Source organism: Hemitrygon akajei, chromosome 2 (assembly GCF_048418815.1).
Source record: "Hemitrygon akajei chromosome 2, sHemAka1.3, whole genome shotgun sequence".
Taxonomy (NCBI): Eukaryota; Metazoa; Chordata; class Chondrichthyes; order Myliobatiformes; family Dasyatidae; genus Hemitrygon; species Hemitrygon akajei.
Window position 1 is genome coordinate 52,442,717 of NC_133125.1, and position 18,868 is coordinate 52,461,584.

Sequence of the window (18,868 nt, forward strand, 5' to 3'; positions counted from 1 at the left end):
CAGGCATCTCATGGTTAATGATGTTGCTGGTCTAGTCATAATAAAAACTCCAGACAGGCAATTTAATATTGGGAGTAACTACCTGGTTCTATAATAGGAGAGATATAAGAAGGACTGAACACTTCCAATATCTCATATAAGCTGGGCCATTGAATTGATATTTTCTCTGGAAATGATTGATATTATAATTGATAATTGCAGGATTACAGGTTACAGGGAGAATATATAATCTCCATGCAAACTGCACCAGAAGTCAAAACCAAATCTAGATTGATGGCATTGTGAGTGCCACATGTTTCTTTTGGCAGTAACCTTTGTGGTAAAGGTGTCTACGTTAGATTGAAAAATACATCTCTGATAGAATGAGAAAATTGGAAAAGTTAGAATTGTGTGGTTGTAGCATCAGATCACTTGTATACAAGTTTGCCCTGAAGCTGAAACATACTTAACCAGATACTGTGACTAGTTCTCCAAGGAAACAGCAACAGAGGAATGGGTTCCATCATCACCATGAGCTTCATCACATTAATGTCTCAGGAAATTAATAAAACTTTCCAGAAGAGGGCTAGGCTAATCAGTATAGTTTACAAGAACAAAATTGGATCAATCCCAGAAACATTTCTAATGGCAACATTTACAGTTCAATTTACTCACAGGCTGGATATCTAATACTGTTATCACTTATCCAAAGAGATTAACTGCAAAAACAATCATGCACTAATCTCAACTTCAAATTTATCACCAGCAGCTGTTTCATTTGTCAATTAACGAGTGATTACATATTTAATATTTTCATAAAGTTGAAACCAGTTGGTAATTCATGACTTACTTTCTTATTGTTAGCCTGAGTTCAATAACTTTATGTGGATCCTTTCGGGTGACTGGCAGCGTTTTATTCTTTCTTTAGAATATTGCTAGTCTTTGAAATTCTTCCTGAAAGAGCAGTGGAACAAGAAAGGGGTTGAAAATTTAGATGGGAATAAGGAAGTTAGGTTACGATTAGATCAGCCATAAACGTATTAAACGATGAAGCGTGCGCCAGAGGCCAAGAGGCATAAGCTTTGTTATGCACGGGTACTTTACAAAAACGCACCAGGTCATTCTTTGGGACATGTTCTGCCTCAGGAAAAGAAACAGCCCCATCTAGTGGGTTAATCGTACATTTTTGTGCTCAAATGCAGAGACAAATAAAATGAATACGACTGTAAAAAAAAAGGTCATAGACACTTTTCTTTATTACCTCAGCCTGGAATTCTATCAGTACAAAGTCGAGGCTCGTTCGTTGAAAGATGTTAATTTTACGAGTCAGAATTAACCTGTTCAACATAAAGTTCAGGCGCCTCTTCGTCACCAAGTGACATTCTGCCAATAGAAATTGTGTCATCCGCAGATTTATAGACGGCGTTTGAGCCGTGCTCAGCCGCACAGTCGTGGGTGTAGAGAGAGAGAGCAGAGCAGTGGGCTAAGCACATATCCTTGTGGGACGTCACTGTTGAATGTCAGCGAGGAAATGTTCTTTTCCAGTCAGTGCTGATGGGAAATATCTTCCCTACTCTTTCTGCTGGGGTGTGTGGGGGTTAGGGAGGGGTAGCACCTCTATTGGGGGGTGGGGAGGGGGTTACGTCGTGCTCCCTTGGGAGTAGCTGGTCCATCATTGGTCCCCACTTGGTTCTCAGCGCTCATCTGTGGCTCCAAGGAGCTGTTTGCCAGCGACAGCGGCCACACCCTGGTAAACCGTTTCTACCAGCGGGCAAAACCAGGTGAGGGTGGGCTTGCCTACCCAAACTGGACCCGGCGGAATGCGCGGAGGAAGGCAGACCCAGCAAGACGCCGTGGAGCGCTAAGGACATCATGGGCATCCACTGCACCTGACTCCCATCTCCAGCCGTCTTGCCACTGGATACAGATGGTCCCAGACGAGTGAGTGTGGTCGATGGTGCGCAACTCTTCTTCACTTTGATAAGTCTTTGCGCAAGTCACTCTTCCCATCCCAAACTAGCTCAAGTCTTGGAGCGACAGGCTGGCGACGAAGCGGCTGGTGTGGGTACACTGGCCGCCGCTGCCGCTAACCTGTACACGGGCGGCTCTGGCCATAGGACTGTTAACCACTGACAGAGCCACAGCGGCTTTCGCAGAGTGACTGAGCAGCCCCTTTCAGTGATGCACGGCTCACCTCCATAGTCTGGGGAAGGGGCTAGAAAAATTGCCCTATTGTTTCCCTGGCCAGTTTACCGCGGTTGCCGGGGTCCCTATCACAGCGGACCAAATGCATCAAAGAGAAAACTAAAGACCATTCCTCTCACCCTCGGTGCGGGGAATGTGCGTACACGGTTGGACAGAGTTGACGCTGACAGACCTGAGAGGAGAACTGAGAGAACTTCCATTTCGCAGCCCTGAGTGAGACCCGGAGAGGGCGGAAGGGGCGCGGATACACATTGTTTTGGAGTACATCAAGACCGACGCGAGACCGGGTTTGGATTTGCAGCGAAGCCGGACATCGCTGGAAAGCTTTTTGGACCTCCAAAGGGCGGAAGGGACTGGCTCATGACCATGAAAACACCCCGCGTCGCTTGGTCGTGCCACCATCGTCAGCGCTAGGGCCCCAACCATGACCAACCCACGTGACGTGAAGGACAAGTTCTGTGAAGAACTGCGCTCGCTTGTTGCTACTGTTCCCAAGCTCAACATCCCTGGTGACTTCAACTCTGACAACGCCTCCAGGCTGGGGTCATCGGGACATACAGCGTTGGCCGCTGCAGAAGCAATGGCCTCCTACTGCTGCAGATATATGCCAAGCATGAACACCACCATCGTCTGCCTTGCAGCTCGTGGCAGTACGAGACGATTCCATAGGAATTTAAAGACGCATCCAGCACCCAACTGTATAAGCGAAAGGGAGACCGATAGCTATCAGGGAATATTCTTGTTGTCTATCGCCGGCAACACCTTTGCCAGGCTTCTCAGCCGCCTCACATCACATCTAGAATGGGGTCTCCTACAAGAGTACAAGAAGGTATGGACCAGGGAGGCACAGGAGCGCTCACAGGACTGATTTGAATCAGTGGACTGGACTTCGTTTAGGGAGTCATCTTCGACCCTTGATGAGTATGGCTCAGTTCTCACCGACTTCTTTAAAACCTCTGTGGATGAGTGTGTGCCTACGAAAACTTACTGTACATTCCCAAACTAAAAGCCGTGGATGAACCATCTGTGGCATTTAAGTCCGGCGATCTAGGTCTGTACTAGAAAACCAGGTATAACTTGCGCAGGCTTTTTCCAGAGCTAAGAAACAGTTCCGAGCGAGTTTGGAGGCAACCTCGGATGCACGTCAACTCTGGCAGGATTTGCAGGACATTGCTACCGGCAAAGCGAAACCCAACTTCATGAACGGCAGTGACGCTTCACTCCTATAGCTGAGCTCCACACCTCTTGAGCTCGTTGTGAAAAGGAGAATGAAATCACATCTATGAGAATCCCTGCAGTATCCGATGACCCTGTGATCTCTGTCTCGGAGGCCGATGTCAGGCTGTCTTTCAAGAGGGCGAACCTTTGCAAGGCGGGGTGTCGGATGAAGTACCTGGTAAGGCTCTGAAAACCTGTGCCAACTAACTGGCGGGAGTATTCAAAGACATTCTCAATCTCTCACTACTACATTGGAAGTACCCACCTGCTTCAAAAGGGCAACAATTATACCAGTGCCCAAGAAGAGCTGTGTGACCTACCTCGATGACTATCCTTCAGAAGCACTCACACCTACCGTGATGAAATACTTTGAGAGATTGGTTATGGCTAAAATCAACACCTGTCTCATGAAGGACTAGGGCCCACTGGAAATTTGCCTATTGCAACAATTGGTCTGCAACAGAGGTGATCTCAATGGTTCTCCATGCAGCCTGGGATCTCCTGGACAAAGCAAATACCTATGTTTATTGGCTGCAGCACAGCATTTAACACCATCATTCTCACTGTCCTGATCGGAAAGTTACAGACCCTAGGCCTCTGTATCATAAATGGATTCTTGATTTCCTAAACGGAAGACCACAGTCCCTGCAGATTGGAAATAACATCTCACCCTGTTGATGATTAACACTGGCGCTCCATAGGGATGTGTGTTTAGCACACTGCTTTACTCTCTCTACACCCACGACTATGTGGCTAGGCATAGATTAAACAGCATCTATAAATTTGCTGATGATACAACCATTGTTGGCAGAGTTTCAGATGGTGACAAAAGGGCGTAGAGGAGTAAGATCTACCAGTTGGTTGAGTGGTGTTGCAGCAACAACCTTGCACTAATCATTTACAATACCAAAGGGCTGATTGTGGACTTTAGAAAGGTTAAGACCAGGGAAACTAACAGAGAGATCAGAAGTGGAGAGAGTGAGCAGTTTCAAGTTCCTGCTCGTCAATATCTTTGAGGACCTAACCTGGATGTAGCTGTAAAGAAGGCAAGACAGGGGCTACATTTCATTAGGAGTTTGAGGATATTTGGTGCAGAAACTTGTCAAATTAATCAGCTCCGTCATGGGTAGCAGCCTCCATAGTATCCAAGATATCTTCAAGGAGCAGTACCTTTGGAAGGCAGCATCCATCATTAAGGATCTCCACCACCCAGGACATGCCCCCTTGCCATCGGGAAGAAGGTACAGACACCTGAAAGCACATACTCAGTGATTCAGGAACATCTTTTCCCCCTCTGTCATCTGATTTCTGAATGGGCATTAAACCCATCAACACTACCTCACTCCTTTTTTACTTCTGTTATTTTTGCACTACTTATTTTAACTGAACTATTGAATAGATATATTGACTTACTGTAACTCAGTTTTATTTCTATATTTATTTCTAATTAATTTTATTGTACTGCAGCCATAAATTTAAAAATTTGAGAACATGTGCCCACGATATTGAATCTGATTCTGAGAGCCAGTGTGGACTCTGGAAAGAGCACAGGGCAATCGACATGGTGTTTGATGCAAGGCCGCTGCAAGAGAAATGTCAGGAGCAAAACACTGACTTGTTCTCCTGCTATGTCAATCTGACTATGGCCTCCAACACTGTTAGCAGAGCAGGTCTGTGGAAGATCATGGTGAAGTAAATTCGTCACCATAGCGTAGTAATTCCATGTAAGCTGAAGTTCAGGACAATGGTGAGCCATCTGAGCCTTACCCTGACTCCAACAGGCTCAAGTATGACTGTATGAGCACCAATGCTATTCAGTTTGGTGTTTTACACCATGTTGACCGATGCTTTCAGAGATGGGGATGCAGGCATTGGCATCAGTTTCTTCACTGATGGCAAACTGTTCAACCTCAGCAGGTTCCAAGCAAAATCTAAAGTTAAGACGGACTTCATCAGAGACTTCCTTTTTGCTGATAACTGTGCCCTTAATGCTGATTCAAAAGATGATAAGCAGCACTGTGTTGACAAGTTTTCTGATGTGCATACTAACTTTGCACATATCATCAACACCAAGAAGTCTGAAGTAATGCATCAGCCAATTCCATGGAAATCATACATTGGGCCAAACATCACGATTAAAGGCCAAAAATTCAACTCAGTGACTAGATTCATGTATCTTGGCAGCACACTGCCCCAGACTATCGTCATTGATGATGAAGTAAACGGCAGAATTGCCAAAGCAAGTGTAGCCTTCGGCAGACTTTGTACCAATGTCTGGGATAGAAGAGGAATAAGTCTACTCTGCTTTATGCCTGTGGAATAGAGACAGTGTACCAATGACATGCCAAGAACCCGAACCACTTCCACACAGTCTGCCTCAGAGAGTTCCTCAACATAAAGTGGCAAGACAGAATCCTTGACGTCGGGTCTGTTCAGCATCCTGATGCAGTCCCAGTCATTCTAGGCATGCAACCTAACTCATGTGCCAGACCATCAGCTGCCTAAGACACTGCTTCATTGGAAACTACAGACAAGGAAGTGTTCCTGTGAAGGCCAAAGGAAACACCATAAGGACCCTGAAAACTTCACTAAAAGCCTTTGGCATCAATCCAGACACATAGAAACATATTGCCAGGATCAGGTTGAGCACAGAGCAAAGAAATTTACAGCCCTTCGGCCCACAATGTTGTGCCGACCATGTAACCTACTCTAGACACTGCCTAGAATTTCCCTAGCTCATAGCCCTCTATTTTTCTACGTACAATGAGTGGCGCTCCTCCCTGTATAAGGGTGCAGAAACTCATGAGTCTGAAAGGACAATTGCAGCAGAGAGACCTAGGCTGGCTAGGAAAGCCTGAGCCAGTGACCCCAACCCAACATGGCTACCATCTTTTGTCCACATTGCCAAAGAACTTCCCAAGTATGGATTGGCCTCTCCAGCCATAGACCAGTCTGCCTGCTATTGCTGGGAGAATTTCAGATGGTGTTGCGGAGTAAGATAGATCAGCTGGTTGAGTGGTGCCAAAGCAACGACCTTACATTCAATGTCAGTAAGACCAAGGTGAACTGCAGGAAGGGGAAGTCGAGGGAACACACGCCAGTCCTTATTGAGGGATTAACAGTGTAAAGAGTGAGATGTTTCAAGTTCCTGGGTGTCAACATCTCTGAAGATCTATCCTGGGCCCACTTATTGATGCAATTACAAAGAAGGCGTGACAGTGACTATATGTCGTTAGGAGCTTGAGAAGAGCTGGTACATCGCCAAAGGCATCCACAGAGTTCTGCAGATGTACTACAGAGACCTTTCTAACAGGATGCATCACCACTTGGTTTGCAGGGGCCACTGTGCTGGATTGGAAAAAGCTGCAGAAAGTTATAAACTCAGCCAGCTCCATCGTGGGCACTAGTCTCCCCAGTATCGAGGACATTTTCAAAAGGTGATGCCTAAAAAAGGACCCTCTTCACCCAGGACATGCCCTCTTCTCATTGCTATCATCAAGGAGGAGGTACAGGTCCAGAAGATGCACACTCAACCTTTTAGAAACAGCTTCTTCCCCACTGCCAACAGACTTCTGAATGCACCATGAACCCATGTACACTTGCTCACTACTTTTCCTCTTTTTTATTATATATATTCTGTATATATACCTTACTGTAATTTATGCTTTTTTTATTGCAATGTACTGCTGCCACAGAAGAAAATTTCTTGACATATGCCAGTGATGTTAAGCCTGATTCTTTGATCCTTTGTCAAAGCATGTCCAAGGATCTGTTCCTAATTCACCCTACATCAGATAAGTTAGGAAAATATTATAAAGTACTTAAAGTAGATTTTCAGCTTATGGAGTCTTATGACTAAATGATAATCTGTAACTTTTTTTCAATTAATTATCAAGCATCTGGTTAACAAGATAAAAGAATACAAATAATTGGTTGAAACATGTTGATTAAGTCCGGAGTTAAGATCTAGTTCTGACGTGTGTACAAATTAAATGTGAGCATTTCTTTTGAAAATAAACCAATCTAATGATAAATATTTAGTGAAATTGTTTATGTGAATGCATATACAGAGAAGATATATGATTTGCCTATTTAGAAAATCCGTGTTTCCAAAGCCATGCAATTAAAAGCAAAATACAAGGATGACATTAACTCAGCATTTTATTGGTGTCAAGCAAAAAAAAAAATTCTAACTCTATCTCAGGAGTGGTTTTCATTTACCATTGGTTAAAACTGTAAAAAGAATTCACTTTCATGTTTAGTTAAATAGTCACCGTTTAAATAATATTAATGCGTGAATTTGTTGTTCAGCAGTCAAATATACAAAATGAAAAATAGGATCGTTAAATGTTTTGCTTTTGAAAATGCTGTGGTTTACCTAATATAATTTGGGCAGCCCTGAAGATAATTCAGCTAAAGAGTTTGTAAAATGCTGTTGAGAGATTCAAATCCAATTTAGCCTTTTACTTTTTCTGTAACATTTGCTATTTACAGCATTACGTCTCTGTAAAAAGATGGACACTTGATATCACACACCATTTCACTTAATGGAAATGAATAATTTTGAGGAGAAAATACATTGTTTATGAAATGAAGTCTCATCATGTCAGTACTCTGAATCAACCTTGTACTCTAGGAGACAAGGATTCCATAATCCAGTATCTCACGTTCCAGTCTGCTGTCCTCTATTGCCTCAGAAGACAAGGTCAGCAGCAGCTTGTACATAGTTTGCGTAAGCAGCTCTCTCTCCAGCAGAATAGACTTAAGGATTCAACATTATAAGCGTATAAAATGCACAGAATGTCATATGTGTGAATCTCAAGATGAGAATAGAAGATTTATGATGATGGCATGAATGCAAAGCCGAAATGAAAGACTAACAAAATTCTGAGATATGGTAAATGCAATCAGGCTTTTTCCATTGAAGTTGAGTAAGACTATAACTTTAAGTCATGGGTTAAAGGTGAAAGGTGAAATGTTTGAGGAGAACATGAGGGGAAACATCTGCAATCAGAGGGTAGTGAGTGTGGAATGAACTGCCAGTGGAAGTGGCGGATGTGGGGCTGAATTCAACACTTCAGAGAAATTTGAATAGGTACATGGATGGGTGAGGTGTAGAGGGCTATGCTCCAGGTTCAGATCAACAGGACAAGGCACACTAATGGTCCAGCATGGACTAGATTGGCTGAAAGGCCTTTTTCTGTTGTGTCATGTTTTATGACTCTATGACCAATGATTATACTTCTCCAGTTTTCCAAATTTGAATTAACTTAGGATGTCAAGTGGTAGCATTTTTTGAATGGCCGGACAGTGACTATGCTACATCATTCGGATTTGAGAGTGGCAGATGCACTCAATTACGTTAATCATAGGGTTACATTTTCATGTAAATTTCTTGCATTTATATGGAAGCTGCAATGTTACATCTATATCTTAACATATAAAGAGTTATTTTGAACTGACACCACTTTTGTTGTGAAGATACAAGATGACTGTGCAAATACAATTAAAATGATGAACAAATCTTTCAATTTGGAATTGTCGAGTATTGCACAGGAAATCTATGTTTTGCCATTCAGTTCATGAGACTGGAGATTTTGAACAGTTACGTAATTTTTCATCTGAAGGTAACTGTCTTATCTTCAACAATGCTGTCCTCCCTCAGTGCTATCTCAATGGAGAGCTATCTCAAGTTATAGACTGATGTTTTGGCAGAGTGATAAATTCACGAACTCTGCTTTTGTCCAACATATCAAGCTGGCATTCTGAATAGAAAATAGAACCAATGAATGTTTATTGGTAATCCTGATCTGAATATAATACCCATTTAAAATGAGATAATCAGTCCCATTTTGAACCAGTCTTCAGTTCCTGAAAGTGTAGAATTAAAACCATCTACATTCCCATTAAATTGAATTAGAGGAAAGCTTGAACAAGTTTTTTTTTTATTTTCTTATAAACCAGATATTTAGATACATGCCCAAAGATCAAGAGCAACAGGTGGTCAGCACATTATAAAACTGAAACCAAAATGAAAGAAAAGAGTTCAAAAAAAATGCTGAAAACAATACCTCATTTAATTCAAGGAAATATGGTAAATTATTTTTAAAAACTTCTCAGATTTCTTCCTCTTATGACAATTTTAATGATTTCTGAATTTCATTACTGCTGACTTTTCAGCTGTTAAGGTAATTTGATTTTTGAATGTCTACTTCATACCTATGAGTGTGTCATATATTTCAACTGCAATTATAGTTAAATAAAAAAAGATATTTTTGCAACTTTTCATTTGAAAGGATGAAAGGAATTGAAAACAAAGGGTAATGTATATTGTTAAACACTATAATTTTTTGAGGGTTATTGAGATGTCTATTACTTGTATCTTTTACTTACTCATTGCCCTTTATACCGCTGGTATAAAGCAGCAAAGAACGTCCTCCATCTGCCTGTCCATAGAGTTGCACACAGATATAAAAGGATTCTTCATTGCTGTTTCCATAATAGTTTGTTTTTAAACCAGTCAAGGTTGTTAGCCCTGAGCTTAACCCCTGAACTTGGAGGTTCGGTGGAACACTCTTACCCTTTGACCTGTTTGTCATGTGTCACTCTACCAGGAGCCAAAAGCACAAGGCTCTGCTTCTAGCCAACATAGTTCTCCAGGTCATTGAGGCACGCAAGCCTCCAAACCCTACTCCAAGGTTGTGATCTTCTTGGAGGACTTGTATCTTTTAGCTGTTGTAATAATACAAAATATCACCTGATATTCTATCTTACTTAATTTCTGTTGCTTTTGTGGTAAGACCTGGAGTTCAAGGAAGTTAAAGTGAAGACTTTAAGTGAATTATTAAATGCATGGTAGGTAACTGACTACCTCAGGGGTCCTACAACGAAGATACACATAGCAGCAAAGCACTGGACACATATGAATGTTCTGTATTGTTTATAACTAAAACAGGTTACATAGACAAGTTAATGAAAGGCTTGTTGCTGCACTGTGCTCCATAGTTCCAAAGGATCGTAATCAATTGCAAGTGGTTCAGAGAAAATGGCAAGCTCAAGAGTATCTACAAATCTTCCCTGAATTCATAAAACATCCAACAAGCTAGTAAGCTTGGTGTGACTAACAGAAAGGCTTGCAGCACATGGAACATCATCTGAAGAAGCCATTGTCAACCAGAAAGTTCAGTGAACGGAGTATGGAAAAACTGAAAGATAATTGTCTGACTTTAAGTAGTAGATGATTTTTTTTTACCTTGTTACGTATTTTCTCCCACTATTAGTTGATGACCAGTATTCTAACCATACAATGGGGAAATTAATGTCAATTTCTCAAGGAGCACAGAAACAGGCAATTCAGCCCACTACATCCACACTTACATCAAGCATCTGTTTACACTAATCCTATTTTCTTCCTTCATCCCATTCATTGTTTTAATCTAGAGGCAATTTATAACAGTCAATAACCTACCTGAGAGTACATCTTTGGCACGCGGGAAGAAACCAGAACACTCAGGAGAATGTGCAAACTGCACACAGAGAGGACCCAAGGTCAAGCTCGAACACTATCTCAGGAGATGTGAGGAAGGAGCATCAATTACTGCACCACTGTGTTACCCTTGTAGATTCAGCAATTTTGCAGATTTATCCTGCCAAAAGATATAGGACAGAGGGTCAGTGCCATCACATCCACCTCAGGGTTTAAGGAAAAGGTTACTTTGATCCCAAACAAGCTTACTAAGTTTTTCAGTAGTCATCCACATCTCAGACCTGGGCCTTCAGAAGGTAGTAGAAATTGCTCAATAGGACTAGTGCTCCTGAACAAAGTTTACGGTTACAAAACAATATGATGCCTTTGAAAATAACTAATAAATCACTGGAATATTTGATTAATTTATCCTTGATATTAATCAATTCAGTTTCACATGTGCCCTACTGTTTTCCACCTAGTAAAACCAATAAAGTGTGTTTCCATTGGCTAATTATACTGATTTCATATACTCTTCAAGCATAATTCTGTATACAAGAATAAACTTCCCATTGTACAGGATTAAAGCTGCATTAACCCCCATGGCCAAATGCTCTACATGAATTCTAATTAGCTTAACCCTTGTTTTAATTAAGGTTTTCTTTCATGATGAGTAGAGCTGTCAGGTTGCATGGTGACACAGTCGCAAGTTCAGATGGCAAATGACATCTATATCCATTTGTAAACAGTGAATTTGATTAGGGCACAATTCTTCAGCCCATCTAAAATCGACCAGAATTTGCACCAAACCTTTTCCTTGTGTTCCTGTCAGAAATTGGTGATCTAAGGAAAAGATAAAGCAGACATTCCTGGCCCAAGCCCCATAACTTAGGGGTGTTCTCCTCCAGTTCACTGAACTCTTCTTTCTCACATGTATTCACTTAATTCGATTGAGAATGCAAGAATCTTTCTTGGTCCCTGCACCAATTTGCTGCAGAAGCCACAGTAAATTTCAGCAGAACCAACTCAACAGCAGCACTAAACGTGATTTGTTCTAAGTGTATTTGACCAATTTCAAACACGCAAGTAACCATTGGGAGAAGTAAGTAATAGGCAGATTCATATATAAATGTTATTGACAGAATCTTACCATGTAGCCAGTGACAAAGTGGCATGATAGAGGACCAACTGGTTCATAGGAAACAGAAAGTAGTCATAAATAAATCAATTTTAGATTGGTAACATGTAATGAGAGGTGCATCACAGGATAGTGCTGAGTTTTCAAGTTCTTACAACATGTAAATGTCTTGGATGAAGGCATGGTTTCTAAGTTTGCTGATGACACAAATATAGATAGGAAAGTAAGTTATGAGAACCACATAAGGAAGGTATACAAACACATGGACAGGTTAAATGATTGGGCAAGGATCTGGAAAACTCATGATCTTCTATATCATTGGATTAAAAATAAAGTGACTCAGAGATGTGATGCTGAGGCTCTGTAAGCACCGGTAAGGCCTCACCTTGAGTACTGTGAACAGTTTTGGGCTCCTCATCTTAGAAAAGATGAGCTGGTATTGGAGAGGGTTCAGAGGAAGTTCACAAAGATGATTCCAGGAATAAAAGGATTATCATATGAGGAATATGTGATGGCTTTAGGCCTGTACTTGCTGGAATTTAGAAGATTGAGAGGAAATCTCAATGAAACCTTTTGAACGTTGAAAGGCCTATACAGAGTAGATGAGGAAAGGATGTTTCCCAGGGTTGGACAGCCTAGGACAAGAAGGCACAGCCTCAGAATAGAGGGGCATACATTTAAAAAACAGATGCGGTGAAATTTCTTTAGCCAGGGAGTGGTGAATTTGTGGAATTTGTTACCGTAGGCAGCTGTGGAGACCAGATTAATGGGTGTATAAAGGCAGAGATTGATAGGTTCTTGATAGGCCACTGCATCAAAGGTTATGGGGAGAAGGCCAGAGAGTAGGGCTGAGGAGGGAAAAAAATAGCTTCAGCCATGATTTAATAGTGGAGCAGATTTGATGGGCCAAATAGCCTAATTCTGCTCCTGTGTCTTAAGGTCTTATTACTTTTAAACAATGACTTCTAGATCTAGATTCTCCCAAAAGAGGAGAGAGAATTCTCCCCTCTTGACCTTATAGAATGTTAACTTTCACTCTTCACCAAAATTTCGCCAGATGGAACCCTATAGGATATAGTATCTTCAAGTAGATTAAGTCATTGGTAAATAGATTCTCGAAAATGCAAGTAGTGAGTGGCTGCTGGGGGTGGTGTGAAGTTTGCTTGCAATCCGATCTATGATCTTATGGAAAACCGGAGATAGCTTGACAAGCTGGTGGCCTACAGAGCTCCGAATTTGAATGTTTAAAACTTCATGAGTAAACTTTTATCAATCCTTTTCAACCCTGACTCTGTTTAAAAACTATTAAGAAAATATTAAAGTCTTTTTGAGATTCTCATTAAAGTCACATATTTAACTTTAATTGTGAAGAAGACCTTGAGAAACAAAATAATTGTTTCAAAAGCATCAGATGAAACTCTGGCTTATTGTTTCATATTCTATCTCAAAATGATATTGGCTATCTGATTTCAGAATGGGGTCAATAAAATAAGGGAATTACCAATAATGAATCACACCTGCACTTTATCAAAAGTCATATAGAACAATCAGCTAAAATGTGCTTTGACACTTGAGACTTCAAATTATTGTGGGAATATTTTAAACGTTAAATTGTACATGATTTTAGAACAAATATGTCATTGAGAAATAAAAGATGAGCAATAAGCTAAATCATGTGAGAGCAAACCAAATTCCAACCAATCGTAAACCACAGCCAGGGCAACTCATCCTGATGCTTCCCCCAATATTCCAGTAGCAGGATGAGGTTGTAGCCATATGCTGGATTTCAGAATACCTCTAACATAGTTTGACCTGATGTTCCTTCCTCAAATTACAGCTTGTAGTTTAACCATTGGCTTGAAAAATGATCATTAGAAGCAGTTTCATCCAGTCACAGATTAAAGATACGGTTATATAACAGGTGTCAGTTGAAATCCTTCTAGAATGATGTGGAGTTAACTAATCTAATTTGTACTACTGGTTTTAGATTACTGCATAGTCAAGAGGAGGAAAACACACTATGCGTGCAAGGAAGTGTTTGCAGAACATTTCTAAATGCTACTTATGATTTAACATTATTTAAGGGTCAATGGGACAACAAAGTTCCTTACGGGATTCAGAGACATTTAAACCAGATAGCTTGCAGACTTCTCTCATTACTGGAAGGTATGTTCCTTAATTTATGCCTCTGTTTTTCAGTTAGCCATCAACTGCAAAGAGGGTTGACCATCTCAGAGGTGATCTGTGCCACCATATACCTAGCTCCAGTTTATCTGGTCAACAGCAAATCTAGGTGAAATCACACTGGAAGCCAATTTCTCTTTCCGGACCTGACTGCAGCTGGTTGACTTGGAGACAAAGTGTGCATTTTCCACTGGTGTGCAGGAGGAAATGGACTACAGGATAGGATTGGATGTTTTTGTTTAGGTCTACATACGTAGTTATCACACAAAGCTTTATTTCTCCATTGGTTAAACTGAATTATGACTAATGGCATGATGTTATTAGATGCCCTAATCAAATCCGATGAATCGATAACAGTTAAATCACTCTGAACTATTAAATCACTCAAACTGATAGTAACTAGGGTGTTTCTAAAAGATACAAATCTAATGAATCTTTCTGCCCTTCTCAATGCTTTGGCAACACAGCAATGACGGGAGAGATTTTCTGAGCTGATATCATCAGATGGAAGGAAATTCTTCCACTTTTAACCCTTTAAGTTCTCTCTCAAATTGCCTTCTCCTTTCTCAGCCTTCCTATGATTAATCTGTTGGCTTTGCTTGTCCATGCCAGTGGGGAGAGAGATACCCACTATAATAACTGGGAATTTACTCTGTTAACCACTTGTGGGTAATCTAGAGTGAGACGTGAGGCACAGCAATTACCAGGATTAACGGTTGATAGTGAGGAGTCAATGAACCTGATTTTTCAGCACAGTTTAAAGATATTTTAGTAACATTTGAAGGTATTACTCCTGAATATATCCAGATAAATAACTGCTCTAATTACTGGTTGCTTGTACAGGGTCCAAACAGGAGGGAATTATTGGATACCACACCTAACAACCTGTCTTGAAGACAATTGAAGACAACTGTCTTCAGCGAAATTTTGGAGGAGGAATATATTTCCCCAAGGACATATCAGTCACTACGTGTACCCACATGGAGGAAGAACAGCAGCAGAATAGGATAGAACAAACTATCGTTTAATAACTATATGGTCTAATATTCTTTTGGTGGGTTGGGAAGGGAAGCCGGCTTCAACTTAAACTGAGCTTACTTCTTTTTCTTATTGCCTCCAAAGTTTGAGTATGAGTCTGTCCAGGTGGGAACACCAGTAGTGCCTTAGGTTAGTGTTCCCATGTTCAAATAAATTTACTACAGGGAAAGACTTCTGAGAGATCCTTCCAAAAGACAGCCAGAGACCCAAGAATCATATCTGCAGAGATTGGCCTCAGATGTTCTGCAATCATCTTACTTTTCAGCTAACCCCCCCCCCCCCCCCCATCAGTTTTAGATTCCATCAGCCTAAGGTCATAGATGACCTCCACTGGTAAGCAGATATCTCTCAGGCACTCTTCATGTTTTCAAGACTTTACCATGCTGTGAGTCACATCATCACTGATCCCTTCCAAATCCTACCTTCATCCTGAAAGTTTTTAAGTTAGTGCCTATGGGTGAGGAATGAAACACTATAGGTATTTGGGTGTAGAAGCTTATAGGGCAGAGAACAGAGAGGTAGAACGAACAGAACTTTCGGCACAGAAGGGGGCAATTTCCATTATCCTGTAGGTAAGACCTCATGTATGACAGTTGCAGCTGCCATATTCAAATATCATTCTCACAATAATCACTCTTTTCAGTAAAAAAAAACCAGAAAATGCTGGAAATATCCAGAATGGTTCCTATCAGGTTTGTCGACCTGAAGCATTAACTCTACTTCTCTCTCCACGGAAGCTGCCCAATCTACTAAGTATTTCTAGAATTTGCTGTTTTTATTTTAGATTTCTGGCATCTTTAGTATTTTCCTTCTGTATTATTTCTGGTAGTACTCAGTTCCACATTCTTATCAGTCAGAGTAAAGATACTGTCTTGGATTTCCGACTGAATCTAATGATCGCTTTTACATTTACATCCTCACACCAGTGGGTAGACTACCTTGGCTTAGACGTTAGCACACATTTCTGAGTCAGAAGGCTGTGAATTAAAGTCTCCATTCCACAGACTTGATCAAGGCTGATAAGGCAGTGAGTGCCCTGCCAAGGATTAATGTGCTATCTGAAAATGACATGTTAAACTGAGGCCCTGTCTAGCCTATGAGATGCTGCCAAACACAAATACCAGAAACAAGGGTTCCTGGCCAATATCTATCCCTCAAAGTTCAAAGTTCAAAGCAAATTTATTATCAATGTACATATATGTCACCACATTGTACCCTTTTTCTCATTTTCTTGTGGGCATTCTCAGTAAATACAAAGAAACACAGTAAAATTATATGCCCCCTTCAAAACTCCCCATTCTTATTTCCCTCTCTCACCTTATCTTCCTTTTCTCACTGTTACCATCAAGTAGGAGGCACAGAAGCTTGAAGACACACACTCAATGATTCAGGAACAGCTTCTTCCCCTCTGCCATCCGATTCCTAAATGGACATTGAAGCTTTGGACACTATCTCAATTTTTTTTAATATACAGTATTTCTGTTTTTGCACATTTAAAAAAATCTATTCAATATCTGTAATTGATTTACTTGTTTATTTATTATTATTTTTTCTCACTCTGCGAGCTGATGTATTGAACTGCTACTGCTAAGTTAACAAATTTCATGTCACATGCCAGTGATAATAAACCTGATTCGGACTTTGACCTGCCCATCACCTCTCTCTGGTGCTCCTTCCTCTTCCCTTTTTTTCCTTGGCCTTCTGTCCTCTCTTATCAGATTCCCCCTTCTCCAGCCCTTTATCTCTTTCACCAATCGACTTCCCAGCTCTTTACTTCACCCTTCCACCCCTCCTTGTTTCCTCTATCACCTACCACCTTGTATTTCTTCTTCCCCTCCGCCCACCTTCTTACTCGGACCTCTCATCGTTTTTCTCCAGTCCTGATGAAGGGTCTCGGCCTGAAATGTTGACTGTACTCTATTCCATAGATGCTGTCTGGCCTGCTGAGTTCCTCCAGCATTTTATGTGCATTGCTAGAATAATTGAAAACCTACATACACACAAAAATGGCCAAACAACCAGTGTGCAAAAAACAAAAAGTAAGGTGCAAATACAAACAAGAAACAACAAGATACTAATATAAATAAATAATAAGTATTGAGAACATGAGTTGTAGAATCCTTGAGAGCGAATATTGCCAATATTACAAAAAGCAGTTTTTATGCCCATTGCCTCTTGTTACTTTTGGATCTTACTGTGCTCAGAAGTATTGGTCTACATTCTGTCAGCATTGTTGGAAAAGTAGGCATTGAACATGTTTGGAACATTGTAGTCATGAAAGGAGTTTGCTTGACTGAATTTCTTCACGTTATCTTACGGACTGAAATAGACTCCATGCGGTCCTGTGTCAAATGTCGCTTCAACAAATTTCCTCACAGAGGCTTCAATGCTCTGCGAGGCAGGTCTGGATTTGACTGAGGAATGACGCTGGGCCACTGCCAGAGCCACTTCCAATCTACCAGAAAATGGTAAAAGTAAGCTGTAACTTCAGACGACAAACCAATTGTAACATTACTCATTGTAGATTTATCAAACTGATGGCGGCTGCATTTTAGCAAATGATGTGAGACTAACTTCGGGAGTTATGGCCTTTGATTTACAGCTGGTAATATTTCCAGCGAATGCTTGATCTAGTAAGTGGGACATGGTTCAGGAATTTACAGAGCATGGGATAAACCCGAACCCTTTCGGTAAATTGAACCCTGGATCTCCGGTGTTAGCTAAAATGCTTCACTGGTACTATTGCACTATTACACGCGAGACTAGTTAACCATGTGTGCTCACTTTATCGCCGCGTTGTCCAAATGGAGTGGCTTCCAACAAGTATGGCCAGAACTCAGTAAACCTACAATTAATCACTAAGTTCTAATTAGCACCTTATGCATCAATCTCACTGATCACACCTCAACTCTAGTCTCAGTTAAAACATCGGATCCCGGCTGCCATCTTCTTTACGGGTCCAAAGGAGACCAATATAATTTTGCAGGTCGTGAAACGAACTACTTGCTGGTTAATAACTGAAAGCTCAAAAGCAATTGGTTCATTCTCCTTTGGTTCAATGGCGTTTTTCTGCTGACGAAATCAAGCATCTGAGGAGTGTTAATATTATTTTAATAAGGGATTTAGGCCATGTGCAGGCAGAAGGGATAAGTTTAATTGGGCTAGTTTATTGAAATTGTGTGGGCCGAAGGGTCTGTTCTGCTAGACTGGGGACAATTTGAATGACTAGCCCACGACAGATGAGCTGCTGCGGCGGCCCAAGCCCCAGCAGCGGCGGTGGGCTGCTGGTAAGTGATAATCGTCAATAACGAATTTGATTTCCCCCCGGAAAATTCAGTTCCTCCTATTTTCCCCATTATTGATCATCTTCAGAGCCAGTCTTTCGTTTTAATTAATCTTCCTTATTTAATTTTAGCAACTCTAAACCGTTAGCGTATTGATCAGTTACTAAAATAAACATTGTTTAACCCCATGCGCTGTGTAACTGATGGACTGACAACGCTGGCACCGGCGGAACTCTCAGCTATGCACGTGTTCGCAATCCATCAGGCACCTAATGTTAGTCAAGATAACAGCGAGCCAGAGATAGCGAGCTGCAGATTTTAACACAATTACCCGTCTAGGGTTACCTTCCATTACAC